Here is a 25,925-nt window from a genome sequence, read left to right on the forward strand (position 1 = left end):
ACTGCACTGTTGCATTCTGGGTACAGCTGCTTATGAAAAAACGTCACCCGCTTCAAAATAAGAGCCTGAATATAAACATCTAGCTCCCCAAAGAATAATTAACAACTGATAACCAAAACCGAAACTTTATTCAACTCAAAGTTTAAAAATCAACCTAAAACATTAGCTAAAACAAAATTTAAGGGAAACTTAAGAGCGCTAAACGCCCCCAGTTAGCAAAAATGCTAAAGTCATCAAATATGCTAAGCTCCTAAATGAATGATCCAGTTTTGGTCGACACCTTCACCTGACTCCGTACTTGGACGATGTTTACAAAGCCGTTGCCATGGTTACCGTCAAGCTTACGTCTTGCTGACCCGCCTCTCTTAATTTTTTTATTTTTTTTACCAGATTATTCATTAACTTTCATGACGTCAGACGGACAGGTGAGGACGTTTCCGCCCGGTTTGTCACTCAGTGTTGCTCTGTTGGGAAACGCTGCGGCCACGCCTCACATTCCTCACACACACACACACACACACACACACACACACACACACACACACACACACACACACACACACACACACACACACACACACGCACGCACACACACACACACACACACACCGTGAGTAACGCGCTTCACTCAAATCCCTCATTCCTGTAAAGCTGATCTGCTGTGACAAAATGTTCCATAACATTTCTGAATAAATGATATTATTATTATTATTATTATTATTATTATTATTATTATTGTACAGAACATAAAGCTGATCACCTGCAGCGTCAGAACCAACCTGTTGACCTTAAACCAGCTGAGATTAGCAGGTGAAAAGTTGCGTGACGGCCAATAAACACAGAAACGTGCAGCGTCCAGGTGAGCAGCACCTTCACGCTCACCGGAAGTGACTGACGTAACGTCCTGAAGCTCCGGCGCGGTAAATCCTCCGCTTCCTGGTTGTTACTGTTGGGTTTTGTAATGTTAGTTTTCCACGCTCCTTTCCGGCCGCCATCATTTTTTCTACATTGTTTCAAAATAAAGTGACTGAATTATAAAAAAACAACACAAAAACTTCTAATCTAAAGAAAATGCGACACTTTAACTCCATGAGTAAAAAGTAAACGATGAATAAATGTAATAATTCCAATAATAATAACCGTTCATATAACAATAAAGTGTTAAATCTCACCTCTTCACTGGGGGGAACCATAAACTGGAACATTTTGGGCTGTCGGCTAAGTTACAGTGAAAAATGACGTAAAATGTGAATTAAAACGTTTTTAAACCAGGAGAATCACTAGTGATGCAAATCAAACGTGTTTTTCCAACTAACCTGTTGAGAAAAACTCAAATGTTGCTTATATACGAGTTTTGTTCCGTCTGCACTTTTACCAAAAATGTAAGTTTCTAAATAAAAACGCTTTAATGAGAAACTGTTAAAATTCGTCGATTTATTGAAACGGCTCCCAATTCAAGTTGAATTATAACTTTATTTTTAAGCCTTTTTTAATTTTTGGCTGAGAACAAATGAATATCTGGGAAGTATCATGACTTAAAGGTAACATTTAAAGCACCAGGGTTCATATAGAAAAACATTCAGATTTTATTTTGTGGTTTTAAACTCTCCATTTTGAAGACGGTGAGAAATAAAAGCAGAACTTCCTGTTTTTTCCAGCTGCTCCACCTGCTCAGCCTCTCCTCAAACTCTTCTAATTAACTAACAGTTAAAGAGTTAAATATGAATTAGATGTTTGCTACTTTTGACAAAAAAGCTCATGTTTATGAAAGCAGTGTAGCCGTTTAGCTAACGAGGCAGATTATCATGATTCAGCCAAAGTAAGAAAAAAACAAACCGCAGTCTGATCTTTATTGTTGATGTTTCTTCTTATTGAGCAGTGAAAGTAAATAAAACGTGTTTCATGTGTTTTGCTTAAAGTGATGCAGAGTCACAGCTAACAGCTAACAGCTAGCTTAGCGCCTCTTCAGCTGCTGCTCCTCCTTCACTTTGGACTGAACCTTTTCTAATAACGGTAGGGGGGAACCTAACAATTCATTATTTTTTTCTGAGATAAATGGCAGATTTAGTTTGTTCTTTGTTTATTTTGCCTTTTCATATTGATATTATTTAAATGAGGGGACAATTCTAGACTTTTCCAACATTGAGGGGGTCCAGACCCCCCCTGGCCCCCCTTCGGGATTTACGCCTATGATAATAATAGTAACAGTTCGTGACAATGCTAATTATAGCTATTAATGCTAAAATGTAACATGCTCATATCCTTGAGAAACTGCTGAAATATTTAGAAATACTGATGCTAACCATTTTTTGACATGCTAACTATGCAATAATTGGATGTTAAAATATTGCTAGGATGAAAACATCTTGCTAGCATCTTTTTAATGATCATGCTAAACTTTCTGACAGAATAAATACGAAATAAACTTTTGCAGTATGTCAGATATTAATGCTAATATATGCTAACATAGTTTTGGTATTACATGCCAAGTTGCTTAGACAATAACTGATAATTGTTAGCAAGTTAACAGTTGAAATGTTAATTTCCTAGCACAATTTCCTGATATGCTAAAGCTGCAATAACATATTTATCAATGAGTTTTAAAATGTTACCAGTGTTTTATCTACAATGCTAACAGCTTAATTGCCATTCGTAACACACTGAGTGATATTGCTTCATTCTTTTTGAGGCTAACACCACAACGCATACAATGTTTAAGCTAACATGTCTATTCAAATTGCTAATATATACATAATTCCAACAAACACATTGAGTTGGTGTGATAATATAAATTTTAAGTTTTGCGACTTTATCATGTATTAAAGGTTTAATGTTATGAATCAACAGATTCAATATTTTTGGACCAAATATAACAAAACTGACTGAAAATCTGTTGTTGTTGAAGTTCAACCTTTCAAACCTGCAGCTTTGCATCTGAGCAGCGTTGAAATACGTCAGTTATGCAGCCCAGCATGTCAGAAACAGTCGAATTAGAACCGAATCCGTTTTCCCTGCAGGTTTAGACACGAAATAACAAAGAAAAATGATCTGAAGACCAACCAGGAGGGCAGATGGAGGTCCAGCCCTCAGGCCGGACAGATGACCTGATCTCAGTCCTTCCTTATCTCAGAGTTCTGGGACAAACGTTGGACAGGTTGTGATCGTAAAAGCCACAGATATACAGCAGATAGAGCCGCTTTATCACTGGTTGTTTTTCTGGACTTGAACCTCCAGGCATGAGTGAGATTAATATTTCATGAGGCAGATAAAATCTGCTCAGACGACTTGAGGCTGAAAAGTGATGATGAAGCTGAAGGTTCTGGAAAACATTCGACGTGGAGAGAGAAGTGGGAACCCGACCACCGGGTCAGCGAGTGCCGGGACCCGGTTCAGGTTCTGTTCGTCGTCACGTTGAAACCGACACCCGGCGACCGCGAACCGCAAAAACAGACCGCCGCAAATTCAGATGCTCATTCGTCAGCCAGAGCTGCCAGAGGTCAGAAGGTCACGAATCACATCAGGTTTAGGTTTATGATCCTGGGTCAACGTGAAACCGGGATGATTTTTTTTTTTAATGTAAGAACTGGATGAGTTTATGGAAGAACCGCTTTATAATCCAAAATTCACATTTTACCATTTGAGTTTCTGCTGATTCTAAAAACAGATGAAGCACTTTAAAAAAAATCCTGCTGTTTTTTGGCAATAAATTAATGTTTTCAGTGTCTGAAAAATGAGCCATTTTAAAACGACACAAATCAGCAGGCACTGCCTGTTACCTAGCAACCCCAGCAGAATTCTGCCCGTTACCTAGCAGCGCCAGTAGAATTCTGCCCGTTACCTAGCAACCCCAGCAGAATTCTGCCCGTTACCTAGCAACGCTAGCAGAATTCTGCCCGTTACCTAGCAACGCTAGCAGAATTCTGCATGTTACCTAGCAACCCAGGCAGAATTCTGCATGTTACCTAGCAACCCAGGCAGAATTCTGCATGTTACCTAGCAACCCAGGCATAATTCTGCATGTTACCTAGCAACCCAGCAGAATACTGCATGTTACCTAGCAACCCAGGCAGAATTCTGCTGTTACCTAGCAACCCCAGCAGAATTCTGCATGTTACCTACCCCGCAGAATTCTGCATGTTACCTAGCAATCCAGGCAGAATTCTGAATGTTACCTAGCAACCCCAGCAGAGCCCCATTTCATTTGGTCAGATGGTTTTCCCGCTATATGCTCTGTACAATGGCTGCAGGAAAAGATGAGATAAAAAACCCCCACAATTTAGTCAACAATTTTGACATTTCTTAAAAAAAAAAAAAAAAGGTTTTAGTCAAAAACATGATTTTGTTGCAGTGAGGAAAGGTCGATCTTTAAGTCGTGTCAATCAGCTGCTGATCTGGAATCATCCACTGACGTCTGGCTTTGAAGGATTCATACCAAAACTAATACTTTGAAGCATGTGAACCATTTCTCCTGCAGCGTCAGGTGAGCCGACGTCAGATCGCCGGTGGGAACAAACCGAAGAACCTCCTGAGTGACACATCGCATCCGTCATCCTGAGCGGCTTCCAGCTGAGGCCCGGAGGCTCCGGGCTGGTTCTAGCAGGCCGCCAACGCCGAGCCGCAGCATGAGACACTCTGCGGGTTTGAGGCGCAGCAGAGAGACGATGAAGGAACCAATCGCCTCTCACGTCTCTACCGTACAATTTCTCCTGCTACTCTCCGGTATCAATAACATTCATTTTCCGTTTCTGTCTTCATATAAGTGAGTTTGGACTCAAATGCAGGAGCCTGTTTGTGCCGTATGGATGAGCAATGCTGCCTAAAATCAGAGCCGTTTCCCCACCTGATGGTCCGGTTGACCCGGTTTGGTTCAGAACCAGAACTTCATCATCTGCTCCACCTGCAGCTGCTGTGGTTCAATCAAACCAGCCTGTTCCCCTCCTGGCCTGTGGGGCGCTGCACCAAGAACCACTGAAGGAAACGACACAGAAACCTCTGAGAGCAACTTCCTGTTCACCAGATGGAAACAAGAGTTTAGCTAACACTGCTAACTAAACCGTTAGCTATGCTAACCCTATAGCACTAATCATAAACATACCTCTAATGCTAATGCTTAACACGTTACACCGACATGGTATTAGCAGAAGCCAAAGCTAAAATTGAACTCAATTTAATTAGAAATAATAAGAAACTAATGAAGTGATTGAAAATATATTATACATAAATATACCTCTGTAAAACAAATGTTTGTCCCAAACATGATCATCATCCTGCATGTCGCACAGCAAACAGCCCAGAGTTAATTTAACTCTGAGAGTGTGGACTATATAAATCAACTCGTGATTAACTCCCACAGAGTTGATTTAACTCTGTGGGAGTTAAATCAACACTGGGCTTATACTCTGAGTTAGTGTTAACTTCAGAGTTGATTTAACACTCTGAAGAGTGTGGACTATATAAACACGAAAGAGTTAAATAACACCGACTGGGCTTTTGCTCTGTGGGTTTTATAACCTCATAGTTTGATACGTTCTTTTTATGGTCAAATAATTAAATTCCCCTTTTGTTCCAGCAACCAGAACATTTAAATTTAAATGAACATCCAAACATTTGGAAAGTGAAATAAATCAGATGGTTCCTGAAACTGTGTGGTTTATCGTATTTAACTGCATTTGTCATAAAACACCCAGTGACACACGGACAGACATAAAAACGACAGAAAAAAGTAAATTTTGAATTCAACTCATTATGCAGTTAAACTGGTACAGATTAACAGATACAAAGCTCATGGCACAGTCACTGAAAAGAAAATGAGGAGTGTATGTACAACAAGGAACGAAAAGTAGCAGCTCCGCTAACAGAGCCGATGGGGACAAAATGAGGAAACTGTCATCTGGGAGACGAGTATACAACAAAGAAATATGAATGGAAAATCTCAAAAATAACATTAATAAAATACATTTAGCAGATTTGATCCTAGGTTTGACTCAGGTCCCAAGTCAGAGCAAGCTCAATCTGAACGGCAAACACTAAAAACTGCGCCTTGCTCTCCATCCGATCCGTTTGATTTTGGGGAAATAGCTGATGAGATTGTGGCAGGTTTCTGCTCCTTTATATTAGCTCCAATCTTCTCCTAATATCATCATCATCATCATATATTAATCTCCAATCAGGTGCCGAGGGTTTCCATTCATTCAACATTACACGCCTTCTTCGAGATAACAAAACAGTCGTAGTCGACCCACACCACCAGGGGGCGCCGAGCTGTTTTACACTCTTTAGCTACCAGAGTTGGTTGAAATTTGTCCCAAAAAAAAATTGTTCAACCATCCAAAAGACGTTTCCACAGATGTGTTCAACTCGCTTTACAGTTAAAAAAATATGAGACGCTGTGATTTTTGGCAGGAATCTTAACGGATTGTTGGCGAGTCGGCTCTGACCGAACCAAAACCAAAAGTTGGCACCGGTTAAAAATAAAAAATAAAATCAGCGTTCGCCGGCGTGATCGTCGCGTCTCCAGCGTTCCACGGAAACCGGCTGATGACTATTTACACACATCTCTGCAACTGAAGACGTAACGAACGCTGCGAGGGAAAAAACAAACGGGAACATTTTAACTTCCGATTCCTCGACTTGAAACCTTAAAGATAAAAACGTAGTAAAAATAAAAAAAAAAAACAAACAAAAAAAAATGAGTTTTTGATCACTTTGATCTCACTACATTTCAATGCGACACTTTTTTTTTTGAACACACACTGAATTGTACTTTTCATCTTTTAACAAAAAAAAGAAAAACAAAACGATACAACATATTTCTAAAACACAAAATAACAACCGTCTACATGTAAAAATATAACTTTACATACACAATTTCAAAATAATGGTAAAGTTGCAATTTTGTGCATACAATTACAAATGTCTGTGTTGTGTCGTCGTTGTTGTGGAACTCCGGTGCCGTATTTTTGTCCCGTGCAGGATGCCGTACTTGCCAAACGAAGAATACGAAGCAGTGGAGGTGAAAATCTCTAACACTGAGGGCGTCGCCTTTCTGTCGGCTCAGTCTGACAAAATTACTGCTCCCCAAAAAACAAACACTGATAATATCAATAAAAAACAGAAACGGCACCCTCGTTATATATCGTATATACTTTTGTACATTTATATATAGATCGATTTATTTATTCAATAGATTCTTTCCAGTTTCCTTGCCTTCCTGTCGGATGTTGGGATTCGAACGAAGCTGCTGGATGGTGGATTGTGTTCTTCTGTTTCCCTTCGTTGTTTTATTTATTCTTTTTACAGTTTTTCTATAGACATGTAAACCAGAACAGACAACAAAAAGTAATAAGAAACAAAAATCGTTCTTTTAAAAAAAAAAGAAAGAGCAAGAGAAGAGGGGCAAAAAAAAAAAGAAGTAGTTTTACAACAACCACACACTGAGTACTGAAGACTACATGGGCTTACGGACAAGCCGATCAAATATTGATAAAAAGCCGATAAGCTATAATACAAGAAGAGACGCAGCTGTCCACCGTGGACAGAGGGTTGGGACAGGAGCCTGGGAGGACTGGGACAGGGGCTGGTCTCGCTAAATCGAAGCGTCTACTCCAGAACACGCCGTCTACTTACAGGTAAGCATACAGTACATTAAATACAGGTTTTTTGTTTTTTTTTGCTTTATTTTTTTTTATCCAAAAAAATACTTTTTTTTTTTAACCTTTTTTTTTAATTATCTTTTTTTAAATTCCCAGGTCTGGTAAAAAACCTGACTGCATAGAAGCTAACCGCTAACAACAGGCTTCCCTAAGCTTGCATCCTATGAAACGTCTTCCTCCATGATATGGACTCTAAGAAAGGCACGTCGGTTCAACTGTCACTGTTCAAATGCATCTGTGTGTGGAGGGGGGGCAGGGGGGGGCATGGGGGGGGTAAGGCCAGTTCAGTCCAGTAACTGGGCGGATTGGTCAAACCGGGGTGAAAGGAGGCTTCCAGACTGGGGAGACGGTTTCATGTCAGTTTTGATCGGATCGATTAGAAACTGGAGACATTTACTGCGGTAACTTATTTTGAAAAAACAAAATGTGCTTTCAGGATTATCTCTACTTCTGGATTTTACTGAAACCAGACACACACACACACACACACACCTGCAGGTTCTGTTAAGGTTTTATTTAAACAAACTTGGTTTGGAAAATTTTTTTCCTTTTGTTATTTGTATGAATTATTTTCATTTTGGTCCCTAAAATGCTAAAATTTCTACTTAATGTTATATTTTGGCTCAGTTCAAAGAGTTACTGTAGCTCCTGAAGCTGCTGGCAGGGACAGCCTGTAGCAGTCTGTGCTGCAGCGCATCTGAAGAAGCCTCTGACTGAAGACAGTCTCTTGGTTCAGTTCCTCTGATGACGTAATTTTAAATCATAAATGATCGATCAGTTAAAATGATTGAAAATCAAAAACAACAACAATATCGTTTATCGCAATAACTTCCGGGACGATTTATCGCCCAGGAACATTTCTTACGTCATCCATGATTTTTAGTGACTCGTTCATGTTTGAACTTAATTTAGCTTCTTGTTTAATGGAAGCAACTCGTCTGTAAGTATTTCCACTTCCTGTTCTGACCTCTTGCTGCTGGTGAAAATCAGGATGAGCTCTGAACTTTACCGCCCTGCGGCGGCCATCTTGAAGCCCCCTTTCACCGGTGTTGGAGCGTGGGCAGGATTGGGCGGCAGCGGAACCCCGTCGCCATGGTGATTGTTCCCTGGCCTCCTCTCTGACCCTCGCTTCGCGTTTCCATCTTGGAGCTCTTGATTCAAGTAGCGCGGCTCAAGGAATGTGATTTGCTCTGCTGTCCAGTCCCAAGTTTCCCTTCATCTCTCCATGATTTGTCGTGCTAAGCTAGCGTTAGCGTCAGCGCCGTTTGGTCTGCTCAGCGACTCTTCGCTCTACCCGGGCCGTTTGGTCGCCAACTCCCAACCGTTTTTGTACTTTTCGCCTCTACAGAAACGTGACGAGCTTGTGCAGGTTTGGACAGAAGCGCCTAAGCGCTCCTGCGGGGTGCCGGTTTGTCTTATTCCCAAGCTGTTTGAGGGAGTTTTTCCCCTCTTCGGAATCCTCTCCGTGTGCGTCTATCCGAGAGGAGGTGAGGCACAGCGTCATCCACAGTGCGGCGCTAGACTGCCGTGTCGAGGCTGCGATCAACCGCTGCGCAAATGTTGCGTTAAAAAACAAGAATCTCTTTAAACACTTTGTGATATGTTTGCTCCCTCCTGAACCCCCAACCTTCCTCGCTGCCCGCCTCGAGTTTTAAACTTTTTCTGCTTCTTACACACACACACACATATATATATATATATATAATATATATTTACTATATATATTTATATAGAGCCTTTTTGTCCTGGGAATGCTGATAAAACACGTAGCACAAGAGTTCCTGGGGCGGATCCAAGGGAATTTGTCTGTTGCCGTTTCGAAACGTCCGGAAAGCGACGAATGCGACTCTGAAGTCCGATTTTGTCGACTGGAGAAGAAGAAGAAGGAGAAGAAGAAGGAGAAGAAGAAGAAGATGGCGGCGAAGAGGAGACGACAGATCACAGAGGAGACGAAGGCGGATCTGACCCGGAGGAACTACGTGGTCGGGCTGGAGCGAGAGGCGGCGCGCGTGATTGGTCGGTGGAGAACGCCGTCAGAGGAAGTGGTCGCTCATCATCCTGATGAACTCTGGCACCTTGGACCTGCGGAGGAAACGGAAACCGGGTCAGAAGAGGCGACTTGACCCAAAACACAGGAACAAACCGAGGCGGTACGCCAGGGGTGTCCAAAGTGAGGCGCGGGGGCCACATGCGGCCATTTGCAGGAATCTGAAAGGTCCACATTTCAGACTTTCCTCAGACTTCCATAACTTTTCAAAACAAAAAGCATTTTTCTTTTTTAGTTTTATTTTTTGCTTTTTTTTTTAAAAGCGTAATAATTCGTGCCACAAACAACCAGCGACTTTTTACCCAAAAGACATAAAATTTATAACGGTACAGCAAATGTTTTGGCAGTAATGGTGCGCCATATGGACTAAAAGATTTATCACAATATCTTTTAGCACTATTATAATGATGAAAGTGACAATATGAACTATTTATTTTTTTAGAAAACTATGCTAAGGATACACCGATAAAAAAATTAGGCCGATATTAATATCCAATATTAATCACTGTTATGGCCGATAACCGATATTTACCGATAATCTATAGATTTCTGTTTATCACATCCCTAAACCGTACGGATAATCAAACAGAAATATTTCAGAAACAATAATCCCGACCACACGGACAGTTCTGGGGATTTTAAATGTCATTGATTTTAGTTTGTCGTAATTATGATAAATCTAAAGTCTTATACCGACATTTATCACGATAAATGATACATTTACTTAATTTTATAATTTAAAACGTGTATTACATTTTAATGGTACATTTATTTACTTAATTTTGCCTCGTTTGGCCTTCCATACAGTAAAGGACCACAACATTGTGATTCTTAGCATCATTTTGCGACCCTTTATCTGGCGTCTCCTGTCCCCTCTGCGGTTCCCGACCCACACTTTGGGAACCGCCGTTCTAGGCAGTGAAAACTGTTTCTCATACTCATCATAAACTGTTATTTTCTGCTTTGTTTCATTAAAATGTTGCATCTTTAATCTCCTGCCGATGAGATCGCCGGCTGCCAGGACCGGCTGGGAGTTAGAGAAGACAAAAAAAAAACCACAGAAGAAGAACCCGGCGTCGTTTCTACATTAAGAAAAGCAAAGAGTTAATGTCAGCAGGTCCTCGGTTCATCTAGGAGAGAAAAAACAACAAAAAGTTAAAATCTGTTTTCAAAGTTCAGCCAATCAGAGACGTTTTTACTAAATGATTATTATGAAATTAAACTTTAAAATCAAGAAACCAGGAAGTTTTATTCCTGTTCAATCATTTACAGTATGCAGATATTTTTTTATATTTTTGGTTTCATGGCAAACGTAAAACCAAAATATTAAAACTAGTTTTTCAGCAGCTAAAGCTCATTTTTCATTCAGATGTTTCTAATATTTCTATTTTATTTTTAAAAATGTGTATATTTTCTGTCGTTTCTTCAGTTTTTAACGTTTTTCTTTCTAGAGTTTCTAAATTTGCCTCAACAGTTTTTGACAATTTTCAGCTAAAAATGTCCTTTTTGAATCATCTCTGTCCTCCTGTTTATGATATTACTAATAACTTTTAAAGTACAAACGATTTTCTTCCAACTTCAGCGTTTGCATGAAATGTTAACTTTTCTGGTTCGTCGTTTTGATTTTCTGCTGAATCCTGAAAACGTGAAGCTGAATAATCAATAATAATAGTTTTTTGGGCCTGAGACTGAGGAAGCTGATGGCCTAGTTAAAGATACGACGACAGCAGGTTAGTGCAGAAGTGAAATCTTCTGACCATTCAGGGGGAGGAGAGTTTGCTGCGGTTTACATTTGTCCCATGGGGTTTGGTCCATCGCCCATGGCGGCGGCGGCGGCGACGTGGTGGGCGGCGGCCAGCGAGAGGGGCGTCCCATCGGAGGCGACGGTGACCTTCTCCTCTTCGCGGCGCTTCAGGCAGGCCGCCTTGGGGTTCAGGTTCCTCTCTGGACACAACAACAACAACAACCATTCGTCTTCTGGTGCTTTTCATCACTTCCTCTCATACGGGAGAGGGTTAGTGCCACTAAACAAAAAGAATTCTGGCTCAGAATTTCACTTGAGCCTAAAAATCCTGACTTTTTTCTGAATCCTGATTTAAATCTCAGTATTCTTTTATTTTTCTCAGAGTTTTTACTTTTATTTTCAGAATTTCTACTCTTTTCCTCTGAATTCTGACTTTTGACATCAGAAAATTAGTCAAAATTATGAAGAAAAAAACCCCCAAATCAATTTTTTTTATCACCCTGATCAAAGATGAACTATCCTGTGCAAACAGAAACCTAAAGCAACAGGTGTTGCTGCTGCCCCCTGCTGGACGGTGCCCGTCGGTGCAGACCCCAGGCCTCCCATGCGTCGGTTTGTCTCTGACCTCTGACTTGCTGCTCCAGGCTGAGGATGACGGCGACGGCCTGGTGCAGGATCAGCAGCTTGGTCTGCGGCTTGTCGCTCTTCAGGTGCAGCTGCACCATCCTGCCCAGCTCCTTGAACGCCTCGTTGATGTCGCGCACGCGCAGCCGCTCCCGGGCGTTGTTGGCCATCCTGCGCTCACGCTCCCGCTCCATCTTCTGCTCCGGGCTCAGATCCTCGTCGTCGTTGTTGCTGGAGGGACGAAGGAGGAGCAGCGATGGGTGGTTGGGGGAGGAAGAGGAGATTTCAGGATAAAAGAGGGTCAGTTTCAATTTACACGGCTTCGCAGGTTTCACCGACTCAGATTTAAGACTTTTTAAGACCATTATGGATCAAATTTAAGACCAATATCGTGGCAGAGACGTGATACAAACTCAATTCGTTGGTTTTCTTGTGGCTCTTGGCATCAGTTTGTTCTGCTCAGACGGCGTAGAGCAGCTAGTTAGCTAGCTAGCAAGGATTAGCATCTCGTTAGCGTTAGCCACCATGAGTCACCAAATGCAGTGACTCAAAACCTACATAGAATAAATACATTTAAAAAGTCCACAAAGTTTAAGGCCAACTTTTAAAAAAAAATGAATTTAAGACATTTTATGATTTTTTTTTCCCCAAACTGAATCAAAGCAGAAACCATCATCATCATCATCATCATCACATTAAACATGGCCGCCACCATCGGGTATAAACTCAGGGTTCAGGATCCAAATGTTTCAGATCTGGTCGCCTCCGGGTCGACAAAGGAACCAGACAAACGGTGAAACTCGTTCATCTCTGGAGGAGTGAAGGCCGCCGTGCTGCCGGCTTCCCGCCCAGGGCGCAGCGGGGCGGCGCTTCGTTGGGAATGTTAACGGAGGGCTCTACTCTGCTGTGTGAGGAGCAGCTGAATCCAGGCTCAAGACCGTGGAGAGACACCAAGTTAACCAGCAGCTGCACGTCCACTCAGACTCGCCTCCTGTCCTTAAAGCTGCAGCAACTTTTAGGAAATATCGTTTACAAATCTGTAAAAACTGACACTTTAATACGAGACAGATAATCTGAGGACAAATCAATCTTCACCTTCTCTCTAAAGGGCTCCGAAAACAGCCAATCAGAGCCAGGGGGCGGGGCTTAGCGCTGTCAATCATGATCGCTAATGCTCTGCTAAATATCCTAATGGCGGAGAAGCAACTTAGTGTTGCAGGTAAACTGTCTATCTGCCGTCATCGGTGGCTAAGCTAACTAGCCTTAGCATTCACAACATGCTATGCTAGCAGCATCGTAGCAGCTAGCATAGCAGGTCACATGGTGGCTGATTTATTTTATTACTATTTATTAATTCACCAGTCAGTGTTGTTTAGTTAATTAATTTACTTATTTCTTCTGGTAAACTTTTTATTTTTGTTATTTTTTCTCTTCTAAAATATCTGATGTGATTAATCAAAACCAGAGAAAAGGAAAATAAAATGGATCCATTTTAATCAGCACCTGCTTTTTTAGGGTTATGTATGTTGGGTTTTTCCACATACGGAGGGTGATTGACAGCGATAAGACCCGCCTCCTGGCTCTGATTGGTTGTTTCCAGTCGGCACAGTGAGGAGGACATCGATCGTTTCTCAGATTGTTTGTCTCAAACGCAGCGACAGTTTTAACAAATATGTAAAAACTTATTTTTAATAAAAGTTGCATCCTGCAGTTCTACAAGCTGCCAGTGGAGGCAGCACTGAGAGGCAGACGTCTGGTGGAGGCAGGAAGTCTCTGCGGTTTTCAGCTGATTCTCATCACACTTGATCACTTCATCAAAGTTCAGAGGCTGGTTCCCATCGCACCCGCAGGCGGCGGGCCGCCGGCGTGGGGGTGCGATGGGAAGACGTGCGTCCCAGGCCAGCTGAGGGGTTTGATGGAAGCGAACGTCTGGGCGGTGGGCGGCGTTACCTAGATCTTGACCTCTCTATGCCCTTGAGCTCCTTGTCCAGGTCGTCCTTCTTGTCCAGCGGCTTGCTGTCCTGCAGCAGGTTCTCGTCTCCCTCGTCCTCAGACTTGATCTCCGAGCTCACAGAGGACGTGCTCTGGCCCTGGAGGCCGCCGGACAGGGCTGCAGGGGGACCGCAGGGGTCAAGGGTCAAACAACAGACTGGACTCAAAGGTCAAACACAGCAGAGAGGCGAGAAACTGATCACATCTTCAGAGCTTCAGCCGAAAGATTAAAGATTCACTGACGGCACCATCCAACATCCATCCATCCATCCATCCAACCTCCAACCAACCAACCAACCATCCATCCAACCTCCATCCAACCAACCAACCAACCATCCATCCATCCATCCATCCATCCATCCATCCATCCATCCATCCATCCACCAACCAACCAACCAACCAACCAACCAACCAACCAACCAACCAACCAACCAACCATCCATCCAACCAACCAACCAACCAACCAACCAACCAACCAACCAACCAACCAACCAACCAACCAACCATCCATCCAACCAACCAACCAACCAACCAACCAACCAACCAACCAACCAACCATCCATCCAACCAACCAACCAACCAACCAACCAACCATCCATCCAACCAACCAACCATCCATCCAACCATCCAACCAACCAACCAACCATCCATCCAACCATCCAACCAACCAACCAACCAACCAACCAACCAACCATCCATCCATCCAACCAACCATCCAACCATCCAACCAACCAACCAACCAACCAACCAACCAACCAACCAACCAACCATCCATCCAACCAACCAACCAACCAACCAACCAACCAACCAACCAACCAACCATCCATCCATCCAACCAACCAACCAACCATCCATCCATCCAACCAACCAACCAACCAACCATCCATCCAACCAACCAACCAACCAACCAACCATCCATCCAACCATCCAACCAACCAACCATCCATCCAACCATCCAACCAACCAACCAACCAACCAACCATCCATCCAACCAACCAACCATCCATCCATCCATCCATCCAACCAACCAACCAACCTCCATCCAACCAACCAACCAACCAACCAACCAACCAACCAACCATCATCCATCCAACCAACCAACCAACCATCATCCATCCAACCAACCAACCATCCATCCATCCAACCAACCAACCAACCATCATCCATCCAACCAACCAACCAACCAACCATCCATCCATCCATCCAACCAACCAACCATCCATCCATCCAACCAACCAACCAACCATCCATCCAACCAACCAACCAACCAACCATCCATCCATCCAACCAACCAACCAACCAACCAACCAACCAACCAACCAACCAACCAACATCCATCCATCCATCCATCCATCCAACCATCACTATGATTCTAAAAGTTACTTTGTGACCGCCACCTTGGCGTCTCATGACCCCCTTGGGGACCTCGACCCCTACGTTTTTAACCCCTGATTTAACCCATCGTCTGAGGCAGAACAGACTCATAATAATATATACAATAATGATAATGTCTGGTCATGTCTATCTGCTGCCAGCCATCCTATCTGCATCGTTTCCAGTAACCATCCACCATCAACGGGTCGGTGTCTGGTGACCATCCGGCTCTTTAGCATGAACAGGTGATGAAGTGGAGGTGAGGCCTCCCCTCCACTCCCCGCTGCCTCGGCTGTTTCACAGCATTATGAAGGGACGCAGAGGAAACGCGGGGCTCCTGGCTCCTCTGCCGGAGCCCCGCGTTTCTTCTCCTCTCACCTCATTACCCAGTTGGCTGCGGTCGCTGCTGCTCAATATTCACTCTGCGGCCTCCTCCTCCTCCTCCTCATCCTCCTCGTTAGCTTTTTAAACGCTCAGCCAGTGAAGTGCTCCTCGAATTTATTCACAAAAACGTTTCCAGGCTAATTTTTATTTGTGCCCGACAGAAATGAAGGCCGATATTTATAATTTATCAAGTGCTGCTAGCTGCTAATGCTACACGTGGCTTCCGTTTGAATTGAAGCTAGCACTTTAGCATTAGCTTCTTCTAAAAAAAAAAAAAAGCTGCGTTGGAGGAATGCTTTAGCGTTAGCAGAGCTAATGCTAACTGATTAGCTGAGCTAGAAAAACATTCAGTTGAGATTTTCTAAATAAAATTCTAACTTTAAAATGTTTACTACAATTTTATTAAAGTATGAAATTAAAAAAAAAAAGTGATGAAAAACACCGCTGTAGTTTCAAATAAAAGCTGAGCAGGCTTTGAGGCCTTACCGCGGTACGGGTCGGACTGGCTGAGGTCCGGTGAGGTCGCCGACTGGACCGGCAGCTGAGGAACCGACACCTGACCCCCATGGAGTGGCCGCCGCCGCGCCGCCGCCGCCGCCGCGTAAACTGCCCACGCTGCCGCCATCTTCTCTGTGGGAGCCCACCTGCAGGCAAACAGAGGAGACGCGTCACTTCCTGCCAGCAGAGGGCGCTGTGGCGAACCTGAGCACTGCAGAATAAATACAACAGGTTGTTTTATATTAATGTTTATCTCTATTTATGTTACATTTACTGGATTATTTGGACTCTCAGTTGGATTATAAGTGACTTTGACTGAATTGGTGTTTATTTACTTGAGGTAAATATTTGTAACTTTACGTCGAATCTGTTGGTTTAGATTTTACTGGAATAATTTCACGTAAATGACGATTATATATAAAAATTATATTTGTGTATATTGGATAAATGTGTTGATGTTAAACCGGAATTAACCGACTATAAATGATCTAAAACATGTGACAATTATCAGTATAATGTTGGATTATACTGGATTTATTCGGATTATGAATAAATGGAACTGAATCGAGTTGTTTTCATTAATCTGGATTAAAATTTAAAAACACCTGGATTATGGTTGAATTTATTTTAATAAATGGAAATAAACTGGACTGAATTTATTGTAATTAAAATAATTTATGTATTTTTTTTACTTGATTTGAACCATCAAGACGCAGATTAATTTAGACTTTATTAATCTGGAGAACAGAGATTATTTGCATTAATCTGGACTGTAACGTTCAGATTAAATTATTTAACACATGAAGAAAATGATCTTTGGAGTAAAGAAATAGGAAATAAGAGTCGCTTGTGTTTAGTTGAACCTAAATAACTGATGCTTTAATTAATCTGGGAAAATTCAGATTAAAATATTTAAGTAATTTTGTCATTATTCTGAAGAAATGTGGTGCTTTTAAATGACAGTAGAGGAAGAAAACAATTATTTAGGGAGGATTTCTTTGACTGATCAATACACACACAGCTGCTTTATAATAAATTATCCTCCATATAAACTCTATTTTTCTAAATAAAGCATTTAGTCCTAAAATTAAGAGCTCAAATGTGATTTTTATCCCTTAGTTTGCAGCTTTTTCCGGTCTTCTGCGGATGTTGCAGTTCCGCCTGCGCCCAGCAGAGGGCAGCGTCCGCCTTTCTAACAGCAGAACTTCTTCTTCAGGACTTTCTGAGCCTCCGCGCTCCGTCATCTCCCGTCGAAAATCAAGTTTTTACGTCGATTTCAGATTCAAATTTACACGTCAGGAATTTAAATTTCTTTTTGTTGTGGAAGTCTGGGGTTTCTTTTTGTTTTTCCCTGGTTTTTCCCCAGGGGGTGTGTGAGAGTAGTTTGCTGAATCCTGTCCATCTGTCTGCCACACACACACACACACACACACACACACACACACACACACACACACACACACACACACACACACACACACACACACACACACACACACACAGCACAACTGACAATTATCTTAATGCCCATATGTTTAATTGTGGGATTTGTAATTCCCAGGGACTGGCAGCGTTGGCACCGGATGGGTCCCGACTCGTTCTGCGTACGGCTGATTGGGGTGCCAACGTCTGCGGGCGCCACGCGCCTCAAAACGCCCGCTCACTCTCACCCCCGTCCCCCCCCTCAGCTTTGTTTTTAATTTGGGACGCATCGGCAGGAAACGGTCACTGGATCCCAACCGACGTTTTTCTGCTTTTTCTTTGTTATTTTTTAAATGAAACAAATTTTAATATCAGAGAAAGAAAATCTACAAAAAGCTGTTTTTAAAAGATGAGGTGATTTTTCAATCAGATTTAAATAGATGAGGTGATAAAAATCAGGAATTTTTTTCATACCACATCAGATCCATTAATAAATTATGATTATTTTTCTTTCCTTATTTTCCCTCCTAAAAATCAAATTACCGTTTCGAAATTTTCCATGTTAGACTTCTGTAATATTAATATGTATTCTTGTAAAATCATGTAGCCTAAGCCTTATATTTTTAAGTCCAATTAAATGAAGCTGTAACCCAAGATGGCCGCCGTTGGTGTGATGACGTCACTCAAGAAAATCCAGATTTTCCCAAAAACTAATTCATCAAAAACCAAAAAAATTCTTAATCAATAAAACAGATTTAGAGGCCAGCGCTAGACTCAAGTCCAAACTTTGATTAGGCCGCTCCAGAAACCGCTGCAGAACCGAACTCTGCTTGGGTTTCGGGTGATAGTTGGACTTTATCTGTCAGGACCTTCAGCCGTAGAGCAGAATGCGATTACAGGAAACACCATAAACCTGTTAGCTGGCGGTGCCAAAAACGGTTTTATTTCAGCGCTATCGAGTGCGGTCCAATCCGGTTCAATCCGGTCCAATCCAACTCCAGTCCGTTTGCCTGGAAACTCCGGTTCGTACCATAAAACGGAACTCTGGTCCTCCAAAGCTCGGTCTGGGTTCAGTTAGAGTCCGTATGTGAACGGACCAGAGACAGCTCCAAAAACAGGACGTGGACCGCGGCACAGGGCATTCTGGGTAAATACGACCAAAACAATTGCTAGCTAGCCTAGCGCTAGCAGGAGAAGCGGCTCAAGAAATCCTCAAATCGCTAAAATCTGATGACACTTCACTTGAGTTTACAGTTATGAAAATCAGCGTCTTCATTGGGTTTGGTGTCGTTTCCTTCAGTGGTTCTCGGTGCAGCGCCCCCACAGGCCAGGAGGTGAACAGCAGCTGGAGGATGAGCAGGTGATGCTACCAAGTCTCTACTATCAGGTGGGGAAATTTTCTTTTATACACTTTTAGTCCAGACTTGATGAATCCTATTTGTGCTTTATTAAACCGAATGGCTTCCAAACCTCCCGGTTCAAATGATTTGAACTGAAATTCTTTTAACACATAAACCCGGTCCAGGTGATCCGGTCCTGTTCGGAGCGGCAGACACGCCGCTGATGTGCTGCGGAGTAAATAAAGTGATTTTGGGAATCAAATCCCAGTCTAGTGGTTAATCCAGCTGGCTGACAGTGCAGCGCTGCTGCCCACCACATGCCAAACTCCCAGCTCGCCGCACTGCAAATATCACAAAATGTCGCCGCCGCTCCTTCCCCGACCTCCTTCTTCTCGCTCCTTTGTTTATTACTTGCAGCTCCGTCTCGTGCTCTGCCTTTCGTCGCCGCCTGGATTCCCAAATGCAAAATGGCAGCAGGGAGGCAGGCAGGCAGACAGGCTGGCGTACATTTTTAATGGAGGGCTTTTATATTTTAAGAAGCCGTCCCTCATTTAGCCCAACGAGGAGGAGAAGGAGGACCAGGAGGAGGAGGAGGAGGAAAATATAAATAAATCAGAAATAAACCGATCAGAGAAGGCCACGCCGGCTCCCCACCTGATCAAACTGGAAGCACCTCAAATTGTTGCTAAATACGTGAATAAAAAACTGAAAACACACCAGAAAACACGTGTTTGTGTGAAACCAGTTAATATGGTGGTGCGTTCAATGACCTGAAAAGTCTGGAAACTTCAGTTAACGGCTGTAGGACCAACACACATTTAGGAAAATCCCAGGTTCTCTGAAAGCATCACCAAAGTGAGTTAATTAATTTAAAACAGCAAAAAAAGTAAAACTTGCTGAACATTAATTGTCCCCATGAATTATTATTATTATTATTATTATTATTATTATTATTATTATTATTATTATTATTATTAACTTTCTGTGTGTGATTTACAAAAAAACCTAAAAGACATGAGAACAAATAAATAAATGAAGTTTTACTTCCTGCTGGGTATTTGGTCCAAACACGAGATGAACAGGAACCAAATGTATCTGCAGAACCAAGAGGTTTCAGCTCCTCCTCCTCCTCCTCCTCATCCTCCTCCTCCTCCTCCTCCTCCTCCTCCTCCTCCTCCTCCTCCTCCTCCTCCTCCTCCTCATCATCATCTCTTTATTTCTTTCATCCTATTTGGTGAAATTCCAATAAAGCCGGTCGGGATAATAAAGATTCGCAGAAGGAGACGGGAGCAGAGGAGGTGCTGAGTGGCTGTCATGTGTAATCCTGCTGATCGCTGCGACCGTCGCAGAGAGAGAAACGGCGGGAGGAAGGCAGGCGAGGAAGAGGAGACGACACACACACACACACACACAGATTCATCACGCGGCCGCAAACGGTAACGGACAAGTCCAGCAGCCGCCGCGCCGCCGACAGGAGGAATGTTTCTCCAACTCTGTAAATTGTAATATTTCACCTCATATTAGCCGAATATCTGCAATTTCCGATTGTCGTTTCCAATTATCTCAGATGGAAGCGGGAGAAGCGGAGGGAAAGAAAGTGGAAGTAAAGTCTGAGACAAACAAAGACGGTTTAGGTTTCGCGCTCCGGAGCTGAGAGCCGGCAGCGTTCTGGAAAACTGAGCTGCTCTTGAAAACTGAAGCTCACGTTCGTCGGGTTTAGAAGCTGCTCTGTGTCCTTCATGCTGTCAGATTCACTGAAAACGTCCAAATCGCCGTAAAGAAGCGGCGAAAGCAAAGGAGGTGGATAAGCAGTGACTGCCTGGTTTCATCCAGAGCCTGACGCTGAGGAATGTCGTCTCTGCACACAGATATCATCAACCTGCTCAGGTCTTCAGTCAGAGGCTTCCCGAGATTCGTTGCGACACTGACTGCTACAGAGAACCTGCTGGTTTAGTCATCCATCCAGTTTCTGACTTAAAAACTGTTTAAAGTTGACAGGAAATCTGAAAATATCACTTGATAATTTATGTGTAATTGAAAGATTCTGAGCCTGGTGGCCCGCCAGGCTCAGAATGCACTGGGCTGCGGTTCTGATCAGAACTCTGGACCAATCACGTTCAAGTATCATCTATTAAACTCGAGGAATAGAGTAGAAACTGCTTCCATCTGAACGGCTCAAAATCAACTAAATGAGAGCTTTGAAGTGGTCTAGTCAAAGTTTAGCTGAAATAAAACCATTTTTATGGGCATTTATTTTCTCACACGTTCGGTTTGGAGACTCAAAGTTACTTATTTGGTATTAAAACTAGTTTCATCTGAAACATATAAAAGTGACAGAAAATCCTCCAAAGTCCAAAAGAACCAGTCGGTTCTTAACGCAGAGAAACACAGAAACAGCCCAAACATGGCCGCCGGCGCCGCCCAGCGCCGCTTAGAACTATAGCATACTATATCTCCAAGTTAGCATACTATATCTCCAAGTTAGCATACTACAGCTCTAAGTTAGCATACTATAGTTCTAAGTTAGCATACTATAGTTCTAAGTTAGCATACTATAGTTCTAAGTTAGCATACTATAGCTCTAAGTTAGCATACTATAGCCCAGCGCAGCGCCTCCTGCAGAACTCGGCCTCTGACCGACAGAAGCACCTGTTACAACACTGCAGACCGTGAGGCCGGCTGGACGTCCGCAGGGGGAATAACGCTGCAGCACTTTCCCAGCGGCGTGACGCTCATGAACGCATGCAATCATGCATGCGTTCCTGCTGCACAGAGCCCAGAACGAGCAGAGCAGCAGCAGGACGTGCGGCGGCTCTGCTGCTCGTCACTCAGAACCAGAAACGACAAACAGTTTAAAGGAGGGCGAAGGGAAAAACTCGAGTGGAAACATGCGAGGTTTTCGTTCCACATGAAGGTTTCAGGTGTCTGGTTTCTCTTTTTAAGGCCAATTTTTCATTATTTTCAGACATTTTTCTGTTGCTTTTCCACAAAATAACAAAAGGTGGTTGATTTTGATCCCACCATGAACTATGAAACCATCTTTCTCTCCACTTTTTACAACCTTGGAAATTCACAGATTGAGATTTTAGATTTTTTTTTTTTCACAAATTCTGTAAAAAAAACAAAAAAAACTAAACTTTGTTTTAACTTTCTGGTGTTAAACCTGCATCATAATTCAGTTATTTTACATTAAAACAGCCAGAAATGAACAATAAAAATATATTTTTGTATAAAACTAAACCAAATTTTAGCTACTTTAACAGTTTATACGTCAAATTCCATCAGTTTTGATGAATTTTTCCACATTTACTTAAAATGTTTAATATTTTTCAACTTCACGTCGTTTAGGTTTATTTATCCAACCATCCTTATAAACAACAGGCTGCAACGATCAGAACCTTTTGTTCCCTCCATAAATATTCATAAACTTCCAACACTAAAGGTGAACTTAATTAAAATCACACTATTACCACATTCATTAGCCTGCATTGTACTTTGAATAGGACGCAAACAGGCTCTCAAACCACCGAGAACCACACAGATTTCTGTTAAAACTCTTAATTTAAAAAAAGGAAAAATCGTCATTCAGATAAAGTCTCTGCAGAAATCAAAGCTCCTTCCGACGCCAGTCAGAACAGTCGTCCGTGATATCCGCGTTACAGGGATGCATTCACTAAAAGCTCAGCTTTACCAAGCATTAGCGCGTTTTACGGGCAGATTATGAGTCAAACTCACTTACTGAGGGAGCAGCAGGGGGGCTGCGGTCGCTTAACCTTTCCCATCTTCCTCAGAGTCGCCCTCCAGACTCGTCAGCCGTGCAGTGAGACAAGCAGCAGGACTTCATGGCGGCCGAGAGAAACACGACTTTCCGGACTCAGTTAAAAGAAGCCGCAGCGAGCAGAGAAACCAGCCCGGGCTGCAGCGGCGCGTGACATCCTGGATTGTTCAAGACGCACGCGAGGTTGTTGTTCCTGTACGGCTCTTTATTCTGCAGATTTCTGAGTCATTAAAAGGAGAGAATAAACCCCAGCCGGGCCACTTTGGTGAAAATCACTGCTTGAGGTTTGCTGTGTAGCTTTTAACCTTCCTAAAAACGGCAGTAAATGTCGTCTTAATGTACTCTGATGGTGACTAGCTTTTACTAGCATAGTTAGCGAGCTATAAAATCAAATTTAAAACAATTCCTCTGTTGCAGAGAGCAACGCTTTCAGGGCTGTTGCTTGTTTCCCAGGAAGGGAAACTATTTTCAGCAGAGCTACCGGTTTTTAAAAACAACTATTTCACTTGGACAGGAAACGATGATCCCTGAACTGCGACTCATTGGTTTAGCATAGATACAATTATGTGAAGTTAGAAAAAGAATCTTTTGGTTCTAAACCCTCAACACAAACGGAGAGTTTTTCCTTTTATTGCCAATGATAGTTAGCATACTATAGCTCCAAGTTAGCATACTATAGCTCCAAGTTAGCATACTATAGCTCTAAGTTAGCATACTATATCTCTAGGTTAGCATAATATAGCTCCAAGTTAGCATACTATAGCTCCAAGTTAGCATACTATAGGTCCAAGTTAGCATACTATACCTCCAAGTTAGCATACTATAGCTCCTAGTTAGCATACTATAGCTCCAAGTTAGCATACTATAGCTCTAAGTTAGCATACTATATCTCTAGGTTAGCATAATATAGCTCCAAGTTAGCATACTATAGCTCTAAGTTAGCATACTATATCTCCAAGTTAGCATACTATAGCTCTAAGTTAGCATACTATAGCTGTAAGTTAGAATTCTATAGCTCTAAGTTAGCATACTATAGCTCTAAGTTAGCATACTATAGCTGTAAGTTAGAATTCTATAGTTCTAAGTTAGCATACTATAGCTCTAAGTTAGCATACTATATATGTAAGTTAGCATACTATAGTTCTAAGTTAGCATACTGTAGCTCTAAGATAGCACACCAGCTATTCTCAGCCATTTTTTCGCCTTTCTTGTTACAATGCTAGCTAAGTTAGCATGCTAAAAGCAATAAGTATTCTCAGAAATATGCTTTTCCCCCAATCATGAAATTTTTGTTTAGCATAGTTAGCAAACTGTGAAGCTAAGCTAGGACATCAACTATTAGTCATCCTTATTATAAACTATTTTTCTTTTGTTTTATGTCAGAATGCTACATTAGCATGTAGTTTGCTATAAAATTAACTTTTCTAAAAACAGTAACAGCCTTATTGCTTTTTGTAGTCATGACACATTTACTTGCAAGGTTTAAGCAAAGCTCAGCAGCTAGCCTGCGGCTAGCATGCTAACAATCAGTAAATAGCAGTCAGGTTTCGTCTCCTTTCCCAGTGCTGATTAAGTTTTTACCTTAGCATACCATTAAGCTAACATCCTAATTCCAGTTTTTACCTCCATGAAAAATCACGTTTATGTGGAAAGCTGTGCTAATCCGAGCATATTTACCAAATTACTATGTCAGATGCGTTTATTTTGCTAAAAATGTTAACATAGCTCAAAAAGCATAGGAGACAACAACAAACGGTTTCCCACGTCGTTAAAAAGCAACTTTAAGAGCACGTTATTCTGTTTTATGAGTATTTATTCCCAGTCTGGCTCTGTTGGCACATGACCGACTTTACTTTTATTCAGAAAAGGACGACAGCGACGTCAGTCGGACTGGACTTTGTGTTACTAAGGATCAGCAGGAGGGTTTCGGGTGAAGCAGGAAAAACCTTCAGATTGAGGAAAGTCTCCTTCATATCTCCTGACACGTTGGCTCGTTCTGTCCCTCCAGCCTCGAACCTGGCCGATTGTTGGGACGCACGCATCTAAACCTCTGTGTTTACGACGCACTCGTAGCTGTGAACCGTCTCAGCCCCACATCAGCTCACCACCTGCTTTCCCAGAGTTATGATCTCAGCCTGCAAGCGTCTCGGCCCCAGAGCTGCCAAACTGCAGACAGCTGTGTGTGTGTGTGTGTGTGTGTGTGTGTGTGTGTGTGTGTGTGTGTGTGTGTGTGTGTGTGTGTGTGTGTGTGTGCGCGCGCGTGAAAAGCAAAGATGTCACATAGTAAACATGCGGCGGCGAAACGAGAGCAGCGTGTGCGTGGAGACGGAAACGCGGGGAAGCTGCGGGGCGAGGAGAGGAGAGGGTTAACCGAACGCCGTCACTCTTCCAAACATCCGTCTTCCTCCCAGAGTTCCTGTTTACGCCGCCAGCGAGAGAACAGCACGCTACTTCACGGACAGGCGGTTGCAGGAGGAGGTCTGTCGACGGCCAGGCCACGACGCTTTGGCCGAATCTAAGTCAAGACTTTGTCTAGGCCGCTCCGGAACTTTCGGAGGTTTGCGCTGGACCGTCGTTTACCTGGGAGCCGGTCCAAACGCTCGGATCCTCCAGACTAGCCGGCAGCCATTTAGCAAACAGAGGAGCCATGTTGGGATGACTTCCTGGAGGCGGAGCTTCAGGAAGAGCAGGAGCTTCTTAAAGAGACAGAGGCCCAATTTCAAGCATGTTAAATTAGTCAAACTTTTAAATGTATTTATAGCAACTGAAGGTGACGTAGATCATGCTATAAAATGGCTCTACATGCCTGGGAGATGCATAACACCGGCCCTTTAAAGCGCAGCTAAAAGCTTAGCCCCGCCCCCCAAAACGTGAGCAATTCCTCCAAAAAATGGGCGGGGCTAAGATACGCCGAGGGGACACATGAGGTTTAGTCCGGATGGAAGATGAGCAACTTTTTCAAACCAGAAACTTTTAATCAAGAGAAGCAACAAATCCAGTGACTTTCCTGTGACGAACCGATCAAAGCCGCATCACAAAATATGCAACATCAGCAGTGATGTCACGTTTT

At 42.7% G+C, this 25,925-nt stretch overlaps 1 pseudogene across 1 annotated transcript in view; it reads right to left on the reverse strand.

The window, feature by feature from the left end:
* Window positions 1–9,356: 9,356 nt before the first annotated feature.
* Window positions 9,357–25,925, reverse strand: part of LOC145554074 (transcription factor 4-like) — a 99,233-nt pseudogene continuing 82,664 nt past the window's right edge. The window contains exons 11-15 of the transcript XR_014090106.1: window positions 16,304–16,461; window positions 14,018–14,177; window positions 12,069–12,298; window positions 11,490–11,643; window positions 9,357–9,734 (exon numbers count right to left, since the gene is read on the reverse strand). The product of XR_014090106.1 is annotated as a transcription factor 4-like (transcript). The remainder of the gene's footprint in view (window positions 9,735–11,489; window positions 11,644–12,068; window positions 12,299–14,017; window positions 14,178–16,303; window positions 16,462–25,925) is intronic.

The sequence above is a fragment of the Poecilia reticulata genome, chromosome 12 (genome assembly GCF_904066995.2).
Source record: "Poecilia reticulata chromosome 12, P_reticulata-male-v2, whole genome shotgun sequence".
Lineage (NCBI taxonomy): Eukaryota > Metazoa > Chordata > Actinopteri > Cyprinodontiformes > Poeciliidae > Poecilia > Poecilia reticulata.